A 13,870-nucleotide genomic window follows, 5' to 3' on the forward strand; every position below is an offset into this window, starting at 1 on the left:
ATATTCAGTATTATTCCTTTTCATGTTTACATTTTCAATCTTCTTTGGTAAGTTCTCAGATACATCGTAAAGAAAGAAAGCAAGCATAAATCAGATTCAGAGCTTAACATAACTCCCTTGACTTCAGTAATCTGCAACACATTAAAAATCTCACTACACAGGCAAACAGTCATTGGTTTAGTATCGTGTTTTACCCTCCGAAGAACATACTTTGGGTTTCTTGAAATGCCCTAGATTTTCTGGTGCATTCATCAACATTTAAGAGAGTTTAAAATTACTGCAGTGTGGCAGACTGCTCAATTACTGCATAGGAATCTGGTGGAATGAGTATTTGGTGTAACGAGTAACCTGAAGTCCAGAAAGCTAGCTGGATGTTTCCAGGCTAGCACCCAGTTTTCCTCAAATTGAATGTTAGTGCTTTTACATTGTTCATTCGAAATATTATCAGATTTAAAACAAGAGTCTTGTGTTGCTGCTGAGTCAGAAACAACGCAATATGCTGTAAAATGTTTGGTGTTTGTTCACACATTTTCAATCCTACAAAAAATACTCAAGTGTTTTATATTCAAAACAAAATGACCTCGGGAGTGTTTGTGTGCATGCACACCTAAGTTGATTTTTTTCCCTGGAGAAAGGAATCTAGTGGTTAATTATTAGATGTTAATAGAGAACTAGGAAAACATACTGTGCTGCGGTACAGTTCAAAAACACCTGGAAGGTTACAATATAAGTGACATGTATAGAAAAGAAGGTGTTGATAAACCCCTAGCTATTAAAAATACCTAGATCTATTTTCATCTTTAAAATAAACCAAAACCTGAAGAAAATTTTGTCCAAATAGTGCAGAGGTTCATAATTATTTTTTTCCCTATAGATAAAGAAACCTAAGGAAAGATATGCTAATAGCTGGATAAATAATTTTGTATGTTGTAAACAATAATTTTAAGCAGGCTGTAGACAAGCAGAATTTGCCCAAGGAAAAAATGGAAAATAAACAGCTTTACAGCATTCAGAATCAGAATAATAGATGCATTGGTATCTTTTCCCAGCACGGACAATCTCACAGGACTATGGCAGTTATAAACAATTACCACTTTTCACTATTGTTAACAATTTGCTAAGTCATGTTAGTTTTAACCAGTCACTTCCTGTTATTAATGGCTGCACTTGAGTTCAATCTCAAAAAAACAGTAATTTTTGGAAAACACAAATCAACATAAAGCCAGCATATGCTCAACTCTTCTGTATTTCTAATAATTTTTTCTAACAGAAAAGCCTATAAGCATAAATAGTGCATAGTTTTTTTGATCAGGTGCTCATCAGCTACTCTGATTTTCAGGTCTGTTCAGGACAGTTAATATTTAGAGTTAAATGGAAATCTCTTGCCTGTTAAATAGTTTGCATATTGGAATGCAGAGCTTAAACTGAAGCACCCTGGTGAATTACTTGCATGCACAAAAGAATTGTCTTAGATGCCATTTTTTTAAAAGACGAGAAACAAATAGATAACTTTTCTAGTTTCCAAGAAATTCCCCACTGCGGATCCACATAACTTCACATCTTATGTGAAAGTCCTAAATTATTTTCTCCACTATTTCTGTGAAGATTTCCACCATTCCTTACTTCCCCTGGCAGTTTAAAACTCCAAGAGATATTCCATGTGGTAGCAAAGTAAAATAAAAAGATCATAGTAGAAATGGATAGATTTACCTACTGAATAGGAATACCCTGAGAAAAAAATGCAGTTCAAAGAAACACCAAGAACAGAACAACAAGGCAACAAAAATCCCTTGACCACATGGAGCAAAATCCTGACCCAAGCTAAGTTAACAGGAGCTTTACTACTTTACCCCTGATGTCAGCAGAGCAAGGATTTCACCTCACATAGAAATGTGCAGGACTACAAAACACAACTGATCATGAATTCACAAGGGCCGAACTGGTGTGAGCAGTTCTGTAGTATTTTGAAGCCTATAGTTTTAAAAATGTCATTCACAAAACAATAACAGGCATTAAACAGATTTTCTAACATCTAACTTGGTCTTTGCAGTGTGGAGAAGTATGGACAGTTATCTTTGTTGAGGCTCAAGTTACTGCTTTGGCCCTGTGTAATCAATGTGGAGAGGCATTCTTCAAAAGAAATTAACTCCATCCCCAAATAAATGCCTAAAATAGCTGGACTGCATGCTAAGTCTACAGGATATTTGGACAGATTAGGATCACAGAGTTTTTGACAGTGTGGAGAGTGCTGGAAGATGGGTGATTATACACCTCCCACTTTTTTTCTTTCTACATATACTGGTATCTCTTCTGTACAAGCATTGCAAAATCTTTGGCATGTAAATTATTTTTTAAAAAGGCTGAAGCTATTATGGGAAGTGAGATTGTTATTTTGGTCCCATTAGGATAAGTAAACGGTTAAGTTACAAGCAAGTCTGCATTAAGCTAGATAGTAAAATAATAAGGCAACTTAGCAAACAAAGAAACAGAATACATGCCTCTGTTTCTGGACCTGAGGTGTTTTTGTTTTCTAGTATATCCTGGTACAACAAATTCTGAGAGGACTTAATAGCTCTGAAACCATGCTGCCTGGGTGTGCAATGCCAGCTCAGTCTCAGAAGCTATATAATCATGCTAATGCAGTGCTGCGCCTGAATTTGCTCCTCATCTAGCCAGACTTGATCTGGTATGAGAAATGAAGTCGCAGGAGCCCAGACACATACTTGTGCCACTCCAAACTCATCTAGGTTTGCAGAGGTCAGATTGGATATTTCTGTACTTGCGATATGGATCATCAAGGAACCATATAATCCATCCAAGGACAGGGAAGAGATGATTGTTGTTAATTTGGTAGCCATAAAGATCTTGAACTTTAGGTTGATACTTTTTCAAAAGTGACATGAAGGCTTCTCAAAGGAACAGATCATTAGTCATCTCTTCCTGTGTTTTAATAAGCTGCTGTTTACCCTGGCAGAATTAGATACAGATCCCTGTGTTTTGGATGTGTATTACAGGAGTCAGATGTGACTCCTTTGTATTTAATCTCAAATGAATTGCAGTATAAATACAGGTTTAGATGGCAGCTAGTAGATGTTTGGATGGACAACATTTGGACAGTAGCAACAGCAGCTTTATTTTTCCTGGTGACCTTTATAATGGTTTCTACTCCTTCGAATGCTCTGTCATAAACTGTGTACCAGAGAGCAGGGAACACAAAAGTGCTTTAGGATTAAGTTCACAACTACAGTGAGGATTAAGGGCATTTCCAAGGCACGCTGTAACTTTTTTCCCAGATATTAATTTGGCTGTTTGTGTCTTACTTTGATATTACTTTCTCCTGTTTTAAATTTTTGCCATTATTCATGATGTCCCTTTCAGATATTATGGTGTGTATTAGGTGCATTACTTTTTTTGGCAAAGCATATATACCTCCTGAGAAAGCACAGTTAAACCAATTAGGGAGTACATTGTAATGAACATTCACCTACATATACACAGAATGCTCACAGACCACAAAAGATGTGAGATAGGCAGAGAGCGAGAAGGGAAAAAAACCCCAAGAAATCATGCGTTAACAGAGAAGCAGAAAGATATTTATATATTAGACTGTAGGACATCATAGGTTTCCATGAGTCTACTTCCCCTCTGCATTTTAGGGACGGATGCGATCTCTGGAACACCTTGACTCTGGTCCCTGTCATGCAATGTCTAGCACAGACAGAAAGACAGAAAGACAGCTGGGGGAGTACAAGATAACAGAGCGAAGACAAGCTAGTAGACAACAGTGCTAAGCAGTATTCTAAACAGACTTGCTATTCCATGATGTCTTTCTGCCACTGGAGACTTCATACCCTGACCAAGTCACACTGGCGTATCCCACCAGTAAAAAAGTAAAATCAAAGAGACTACTTGTTATCCTCTTTTATGAAAGAGCTAAGCAGACTAGTATGTTATGGACACTCAGCAATGTGGAGACCCTCTATGCAATCCTGTACTTAGCTGCAATAACTAAACTGGCTAGTGAATTTCATTTATTTTCTGCTAAAAGATGATCAATTTGTCACTAAACACTTCAAACTTACTTATAGAATATTATGATGTTTTCTCTCTCTCATGTTTTTTTCCAAAACTTGAGCTGTGTTTTTTGGTTGTGCTAGGGTGTAGCTGTTAGATGTTCCTGTTTCCTTAGTTGATGAAGACACAGATGAATCTGACACAAAACTTAGCTGGCTGAATTGCTAAGTCAGTATACGTGAACAGCAATATCTAAAGTTATCTGCAAATCTTCATTACCAGTGAAATCTAATCATTGTTAATGGCTGAGGAAGGAGAAGATCCTGAAGCGCACAACCACTGACAAAGCAATTGCCTTTCTCAAAACTCTAATTACTGAAGAAATGTTTGGTGAATTCTTTCAGTGGCCAACTCTGAAGCTTAAAACAAGATAAGCACTTTAACTAAATCTTGTGCTTCCCAATAGAGGGCAACGGTACACAAACCATATAAGCTAATATACTGTATGGTATATTATCTCCCTAACAAGGTCTGTATTTCAATAGAGAAGATCTGGTACAGTTAAAGGAGATCAGTCTGGACACCAGACGCCAAACAATGTAATTATCAGCTAGCCCAAATATAAGCTGTGGCAGAATTGGAACTTAAATGCCATAAAACTTCACAGTTTGAACTAAATAAGATGATATAGGAGGTATTCATACAGCACTATTTAATGACACCACACAGATACTAGCTAATCATTCCTGACCTCAACACCATGGGGTGGATAGATGTAATTATCTCATTGTACAAAAGGAAGAAAATATGACAATGAAAGAGCACGTGAATTGCCCAAGGCTGTTGAGACAATGGTAACACTGGACTTCAACACAGGCATTCCTGGCTCTTACCTTCACCTATGATCCACTAACTATTTATAGTAGTAGTGCATACTTAACAACCAGCACAATTGCATTCTTACAGCTCAGAAAAGAAACAGCAAGGAATCTCCAAATCCTTTGAAGAAACAATGTAGTAATTCAACAGACTGATCAGGTTATGGCCCAGTCTGCCAGACAAAATCCACCAAATTCTGTGACAGAGAATGTAAGGCTTTGGAGTTGTTTACTGATAGTAACCACAGCAGGGTGAACAGGGATTAACTGCAAAGGGCAGTAGAAGGATTAGTTTAAAAAAACAGAAGAAATAGAAGGGGAGTCTGCATTTGTCTTATCATAAGGACGTACCTGTCCTCTGCCATGTCGCCACTCTAGTGTCACTTAAAGTCTATAATGAAGCCAACAAAATCCATCCAAATAATCAGAATCTTTGAGCCTCCCCATGAGCCAGTGTATCAAATCATCACTGGCAATGTCTTCAGTCTTAAATAATTAAGACTCAGATGGTCTTGATGATGTCTATTATTAAGGAGCACATATTTTTTTGTACCTGTCCTAACACCAATGTAAAATATACACTCAGCTGCTACCAAGGTGCTCAGCTGTGCCACTAAAAGGAAAAGAATAACACAGCCGTATTCAAAGGCACCAAATGAAGATAGTTAATCAACACGAGGTATATTTATGTCAGGAGTCTCTTTAACCCGGGGAGAAGGTGACATACATAAAAAAATATGTCACTGTAGATGGTGTAAGCATTTCTTTTGTGACTCCTCGAAAACTGCTTTAATAAGAAGTTGCATAATTAATTTAAAAATGAACAAGTAAAACTTGTCAAACCTGCTACTTCTTTCTCAACAAAGCGGAGTTAACAGTTAACCTCTGCTTCTAAACAGGTGGCACAATAATAAACATAGACAAAATCAGTTTGCTGGCAGAGTATTTTTACAAACAAAAAGCTTAAAGAAAAAATCTGTTATAATGAATTAGCAATGCTAATGAAAAAAGAGACAGAAAGTACATGGAAAAGAACACGCCCATTGCTAGTGAATCTTCCTTAAAATTAGAGTAGCAAGGAACAGCCTTAGGATAACCAACAAGCATACTAAGTTTATGTGAATACATGTCCACAAACTCCAGCCACTGCAGACACAATATAAAATATCAGCCATTTCCATTCAAGATACTGAGAGTAAGTGGCACAACATAGACTGGAGAAAGAGAAGTGTGTTGGCATAATTAAAATGCATTATGTGGACTGTCAAAAATCATGCAGACTTTAGTGTTTCCAGCTTCCTTGCCATCCATGCCCAAGTTGTCTTCCACTTCCAGATAGGATAATGACAGTATTATATAGCTGTTAATTTTAATTTCACTTCTAACAGTAAATACAATACAGTGCAAGAATCAAAAACACTGTATCTGTCCTCCCTAAAATATCATTCAACCATGCCTCTTCTTTCCTAGGGCTGCCCATCATGTCCATTTGTTCTAAATCAAATATCATAGCAGCAAGATAAATATTTCCTTAGGAAAAAAACTTTCAGCCTTTGTATTTATGTGTGTACTCTCTACACTATACATATTTTTTGTCCTAGTGAAATGACATAGAAGAATAGCATCTGTCAGAGTTCAGATGAAAGGGAGTCCACATTTCTGGGGCAACAGGCTTTATGCTCCTAGTTCTCCATTCAAAATAGCCCTAAGTCCTGCAACAATGACTTTTATTCTTGCAGTATATTTTTCTAGGGGGATGGAACTACAAAGACAACTTGAAGTTCCAGACCTTTGCATTCAATAGTTCCTTGTTCCTTTTAGTTCTGTTCACTATCCTATGCAAAAGAGGAACTTGGAAAAGTAAATAATCTGCAAATGCTGGCAGTTTCTATTTGATTTGACAGATAAGCTTTATCTGAATTAAGGCATATAAAAGTGTTGTACAGAAAGTGTTATTCCCCTGGGCACGATGCCCACATTCAGTGTAGCTAAAGTAATGGAGAAATTACTCAGTAAAGTAAAACACGCATGTACAATTCCACAATGCATTCCCGTATAGTGCAAGGAGTTTTAATTCCACATCTGTAGGACATCAAGACTGAGAATGGAAAATATCTATGGCATGGTTGTATTCTTGTAAAGTGGAAAATATGAGATGGTAGGAGTTTTGTTTTCTGTTAATCATCTAACAAGCCCATTAGTCGTGAAATGTTTCTAAACTAAGTGAATCTGTAAAGAAAGAAGTAAGAGCAACAACATTAAGAGGGATAAAGCCTGTTTCAAGAGTGAAATATTCCTTCTCCTATTTTAAAATATTTCTTCTTGCAGCCATCCATGCAAAGATGGAACTATGGATCAAAATTTGGTCTTTGATTCTCCATGTTTAAGACTTGTGCACTTAAATTCACGATTATTTGGATGCAGTACATTACTTTTTATAAAAAAAAATGAAAGGGGCAGACTGATCATGGTGTAATCTGGATATAGTAATCCAGCAAGTATTACTTCCAATGCTGTTGATCATAGTTGGTAAAGAATAGTATCCAATCTCTTGTACACCTTCCAAAAATACTGTAAAATGTGTACTTACTATGCAATCTGCTCCCTGGGGGATCTTCTGTGCATGACTCTTGTAACAGCTAAAGAAAAAAATGGAAGAAATGCCAAGAATGAATCACACAGAAATTATCCCCCAAACAACTGCACAGTAGTATAGCAGATGTGCTCTACACATTGAAAACTACTGCAATATTTTGTACTTCATAGGGGTCAAATTGAAAGGTATATTTGGGGGGTATAATATAGTAACACTTCTTCAGTTGTGATGTGTTACAGTTTTAAGGCTTATGCTTGTTTAAGCTAAAGATACAGTATTCAGTTTCACCTAGTGAGGTTAGATATTGACAAGCAGAGCCTTGTAAAGTTGTTTGGGAACAATGTCAATACTTTTGAAAGATAAGGTCATGACTCATCTTGGTGACACAGCAACAAAGAAATGGTACTTCTAATTCAGTACTTGTAAGCTAACTTTGCAAGAGGAACACCTGCTCCACTACAGGCTTTCTACATTTCAGCCATGAAGCATTCCAGTTTACTTAGAAGATAATGGGATCACCAGGAAATACCCAAACACTGGAAATGTCACAAAGAAGAGCAACATCATCACCACCATTTACTGAAAATTCACTAAAGATGGTTGCTAATGATTTGCACCAGTGAGTGCAGAAATTGGTTCCCTACAAAAAAAAGCCCATATATGAAATTTGATTGGTGTTGTTTGTTTGTTTGTTTTTTAATATGGTAACAACAGTAGTGCTGAATCTTTTTCAAGCTGGGCTTTAGTTTCAGAAAGAAGAATCTCCGTTTTCACAGGGAGACTGCTTTGGTGGTGGGCAAGTCATATCTTTTTCCTCAGCAAAATTAACTGTGACAAGACAGAAACTCTTAAGGTTCTTTGATAGTGAAAACACCAAATAGAAAACAAGTTCAGCCAGACCGTAACTTCAAAAATGGGGTCTACATCTCATTTCTGATTCTGGAAAAACCACAAACCCAACAGACCCTACTTCTTCTCTGCTAATACTGACTCTGCAAAAGGAACATCACTTGCTTTGGTCATATGATTGTCAGCTGAAGATGACCAGAAGGTTTATTTAGATGACTTCTTAATTTCTGCTGCCTCCACTACGCAAGGATTTAATTTCTCACTACAAAGTTGAAGAGGTCAGCAGAAAAGCTTGATTCCTAAGTGATTAATTGTCTGAATGAAATTAATCTATTTTACCCTAAACCTTCCAGTCTTTTTTGTAGTGTATATTTATTTTCCAAAATATAACAAGTGCTCTTCCACAAGACCAATGTAAATTTATCTCTCTTCAGAGGACAAATAAGGAACTAATTTTCCATGCACAACTAATCCTGAATTCATTCCTTACATATAATTTAAAAGAAAATTCAGTCTGTCCTGAGGGTGAATTTTCCTCAGATCTCTTCACTGGAGAAAACTGACCTCTAGATATAGGGTCTGTTCCCTGAGAATCATCTACAACCAGCCTTTAACTGGCTATCTCACTCTTCCCAATGAATGTCCTGAATAAAAAGAAACACACAGTTACTGAAAAATGTTGGTCCAAGTTTGTGGTTTAGTAGCCAGTATTCTCTGTTACAAAAGTCCTTTTGCCCAGTATCACATTGTGAAGTCTAAAAATAACCTAGCCTCCATATTTACAGTGTTGGATATGTTCAGTCAGTAAATCCATGTTCAAAGTGTGTAAATAAAAATTACTTACTTTTCAGAAGCGTTGAGACCTGAAAACAGTAAAATGCATAAATGTCCATCATATCTTAAAACCAGCCCACTGTTTTGTAGCCTGAATATGTTGCTGCGTATGTAATTTTAGACATCTGGATTTTAAATGCTTTCTAAAAACAGTCTCTATAAAGTCAGTGACAAACAGGAATTTAGAGCCCTGCTGGTTTTTTCCCAGTTGTATAGGTGCTTTCTAGAAAGTACTGCTTTTCCAACCAAAGTGTTTTCAGATGTAGATAAGATACAATAGGCTGTAGGATTTACTATTGCATTTAAGACTCAACTGCAGGTCTCCCTGCAATGAATGCATGCAGCGCCAGTGACATTCAGAGAAGGTATGCATGTGCTAAAGGGGAAATCTTCTTTGGCCAGTGACACTATCACACAGCATTGCAATCCACTGAGTACAGAGACAAATCCTGGTTTCATACTTTTGCAGTAGCAAAGCCCCCCATCAGCTGACACTCCCTTCCCTGAACCAATCATGTATACATACTTGTTTTTGTTTAAATATGTTCCTGTGCAGGAAGGGCAGCAGAGGGTAATTTATTTCCACAGAAAAAGATGAGCAGCTATAATGATTAATGGGAACATAATTTTCATAACACTGGGATACTAAAAAGAGAAAGAAATGTGGGACAAGTTATGTAATGTGTACTTAGTGAAATACGCGGCATGTCTCTGAAAGGAGAAGTGATCCTGCTCTCTCCGAAGTGAACAGGAGCTTTGCCACTGTGGGAGACCTCAGCTGCTTTAAATCACAAATCGATTTCCCCTATTTTTTTCGAATTTACAGCAAAATATTGTTGTCAGTATAGCATTAGGGGTATGTTCAAGCAGAAGAATTAAAAACTACTACACCCAATACCAGCGTATGCATTGCATGACATATTACCACCTCATGAAGAATAGCATCTTCCCTGTGACACTTAGGCCTAAAACTCAGTGATACCAATGAGTACAAGAGCCGCCTTGCCCACAACGACCCAGGATAAAGCAAGGTTAGCACAGTTGCCCTGTGTCAGGATTGAAGGGTCCTCCAGACTTTGAGCCCTTAGTCTGAATCACTTACAAATAGCAACTGTACACAGATGAACAAGTGTCTTGGAAAGAAACCACTGTTACCTAGGATGACACTTCTCTTGGAAGAGTGCTAAAGTTTCCAGGATAGAATCACCTCAATTCCCAGGATTGTAAGACATGTTCACAACATTTTTCCTCAGGGCAGCGGGAGTATTACATCATTTCTCCATTTTTATTGTAAAATAGGATTGCGTGCCTGGTCATAGGCACTCAAGCACATGTCTGCATCAAGAAAGAGAATTCTTAGCTTGGGTCTACTAGTCACTGGGGTCACCTTTCAAACCTGTATTGCAGCCTACACAGGGACTTAAGAATGGGATGTCAAATTATCCGAGTCCTTTCTACTGGAGGCTGCAACCCAGCAAGGAGAACAGCCTCTAGAGGGGTGATGTTCTCCATCCTGCCTCTGCCATGGACAGAGAGGCTTCAATGCTGCGACTCCAGAGCGGGGCTGTGAGAGCACCGGCAGGCTGATACGGAGAAAGCTGTCTCTCCCAGTGACACAGCAGTTGCAGACTGTTTCACTGTTGCACGAAGGAGGGAACTGGAGATGCTGTGCTTGGGGACAACAAGCTCTTGCTTGTCCCTGAAGCCTGTAGCAAAGTTACAGTCTAAATCTCACGTAGGTGATGCAGACAGTGTTCCGTGCTTGGGGAGACGTTGTGTATCTCCAGTGAAATGGGACCGCCGTAGAAGTACTGGATGCCCCATTTCCTCACCACGCACAGGTCATCTCCCAGGCCAGAGGAGGCAGAACTTGAACCTACAGCTTAACCTCTGAATCTCACAAGTTTAACCCTTACATCACTGGCAATAAGCATCATCGGCACAAAACTGTTTGCTTTACTAGCCAAGACGGAAATTTAAGTTATGTGGCACAGCCTCAAATTCTGCGAGTAAATCTGCCAGTATTTTTTGTCAGATACTTCCATTACAGAAAACATAACAAGCAACTCCCACAACTCAAAAAGCCCATAAAAGCTACAGTTCTACAATGCTTATAACACAGTGCATCCCCGTGGTAAGATATCTAGCTGACCCTTAACCAGTACAACAGTAGAAAACATTTAGAAAATCTTCTTAGAAAGTGCATTTGGAAAATATGTCAGCTATGAAATTAATTTATTTACTAAATTTATTAAATTACTTTTACCCACTTTGTCCTATGCTTGGACATGTTTTAAGGGAAAATTAGGAATATCGTGTGAAAAAATTACAAGAACTTGCAGTAGCTCTTACATTAGTTGTCATCAGTTCTTCTGGTAGAATGTTTGTCAATATAAATCACATTTAAATTTAAGCTTTATACTCAAGATATGGCATACCAAGTGGCTGTGAAGCTGCAAGACTGTACCACGATCTTGTTTCTGTATTTCTAGTCCTGGGAAAAGTTTGGTCAAGGATTAATCATAAAATAGATGGAAGAGACATTTTTTATTAGTAAAAAAAGAACCTGTTACCTTCTTCAAGGGGAAATAGCAAAATGTTTTTTAGTTAATAGTTATAATAAAGTGGATGCTGATACACTCTACGGCCTTGTTAAAGTAGTAATCAGAAGTTATGTTACATTATATTCTTCATGTAGTCAAAAGATTCTGCCCCGAACATGAATAAACAAAAAGAAGAAAATTCCACTTCAGAAGATGATGACCTCTGAATATAGTTTATAATTACAGAAGAGGGCATGTTCTTCATTCTGGGAGAATTTACTTGGCTTAAAAAAAGTATATGAACAAAAAATATACTCAAGTAAGTTTACACTATAGTGAGTTTATCAGCTGGAGGAAAGAATTGAGCAAGTGATAAATTAAACCTGACATTCTAAAGGAATATTGACATTGGTTGTAAAACCAGAAGTCCACTGAAGTACTACACAGAGGTCCCAGGCAAGATGATAAACTGTACAGAGTACCAAACAACGGAGGAGCAAACTGAAATAATACCGAACACCTGGTTTTAGCAAAATAGAAAATAAAAATATAGACATCTAGATGTCAGACTACTGACAACACTATAATAAACTACTTTTCCTGCAACAGTTTACACTATTTGTTTTCTTTATTGATAGGCTGGATGAGATGGCTTTGCAATATGGCTTGCTTCTTTTACTTGCATCACCTCTATTCATTTGTTCATTTTATATCTTACAGAAAAGGTGCTTGCTTTATAGATAATTTTCAGGGAAAAGCATTTCAAACAATTGAAACATGTCAGCAATAAAACAGTTACTGTGTTAACCTTCCGTAGAGTGCTTTTCACCGGATGGTAATGGTTACCATGAAGTATTAGTATCAGCCACAGAAATGTTTTCACAGCAGGGCTACCTATGGCCGCCAGCCAGGCTGCCTGTTTTTGAAGCAAGTCACAATGTTGATAACTGTTCTCTTTCTCAAGGGTGGAAAAAAACGGAAGCACTAAAGTAAGCTTTGCCACCTTATTTGTACTTTTTTTTTTTTACACAAGAGTGTTTTCCTGCCAACTTTTTCCTAAGAAAACACTTGGCCACTTGATTCATTTTTTTCTTCTTGATTGAATATTTCCTGCCAACACAGTTCCTGTGAGTGCATGCCAGTCTTCCTACTTAGCCGCCACTCCATCTCAACTCCTCTGCCTTTACACTCCGGTGATATTCTCAGGTTGGCAGTTTATGAAATAAATAACAAACACAGGCTTCATATTGCTCACGCTTGTATGCATGAAAAATAATTCAAATACTCTTCTTTCTGTTCAAATTTGTTTCTAGCTCTAGAAGCTTTTCTTTCATCCTGCAGACCACCTTTCTGCTGAAGCGTTCCCTAACTTGTGCTTCAACTAGTCCAGTCTTGCTTTGGAAATGTAACCCCCCAGCAATCAGTAGACTAAGAACACATAAAATTGAACAGGTGTTTACTGGTAGGATCAGAAGTTTATTTTTCTTTAAACCACAAATCATTTTCCCTACTGATTATTCTCAGCTTTGTTTAGCAGTGTTTACCATTTTAAGGCTGATTTTTAAGTGGTGGAATTTTGCTCTCTGCTGTGTTTATTTTTAAGAGTTCATACTGTCCTGAATTAAAAACAAACATATGAACTGTAAACCACATATAAAGACACTTGCCCTACTCATAACAAAAGTCTTGTTGTCTTCCTGGAGTTAGTTTCAACCCACTAAATTTATAGAAGTCACAGCAACGTTTTAAGCCTGGTGACTGAGTTCAGAGCTGCTTGTTGAGAGAAGCTTTTAAAACATTTTTCAGACAAATTCTGTCAGACACAGGTTGAGGAACCCTGAGGAGTCACAGAACAGCTTAATCAGTGGAGCCACTTCAAAGTTAGACTGTGAAACTGGAGACAACGTTGGGCCTGACCACCTCTGTGGCTCAGTCTGCACTAGTGCAGCTGATCACGATGGGATGGCTATAATGCGTGTGATAGCCATGCCAAACTTCGGTCCTATTTCTACTCACAAACATGAGCTGTACTCAGCTAACTTTTCTGGAGACTCCTCTGATTCTCAGTAGTTTAAGGGGGAAAGAAGCCACACGCAAAGTTTCTGTCATCTGATGGCATTTCAGTGACTGCCTCCTAACTCCTACTGAAAAGACAC

General features: G+C 37.8%; 1 protein-coding gene across 1 annotated transcript in view; it reads right to left on the minus strand.

Moving 5' to 3' along the window:
- SEC24D (SEC24 homolog D, COPII component) overlaps nucleotides 1–13,870 on the minus strand; it is a 232,051-nt gene that overhangs the window by 172,863 nt on the left and 45,318 nt on the right. Inside the window, exon 3 of the mRNA XM_075420895.1 lies at nucleotides 7,483–7,531. The gene's annotated coding sequence lies outside the window, so the exon portion shown is untranslated. The remainder of the gene's footprint in view (nucleotides 1–7,482; nucleotides 7,532–13,870) is intronic.

This window comes from Opisthocomus hoazin, chromosome 5 (genome assembly GCF_030867145.1).
Source record: "Opisthocomus hoazin isolate bOpiHoa1 chromosome 5, bOpiHoa1.hap1, whole genome shotgun sequence".
Classification (NCBI taxonomy): Eukaryota; Metazoa; Chordata; class Aves; order Opisthocomiformes; family Opisthocomidae; genus Opisthocomus; species Opisthocomus hoazin.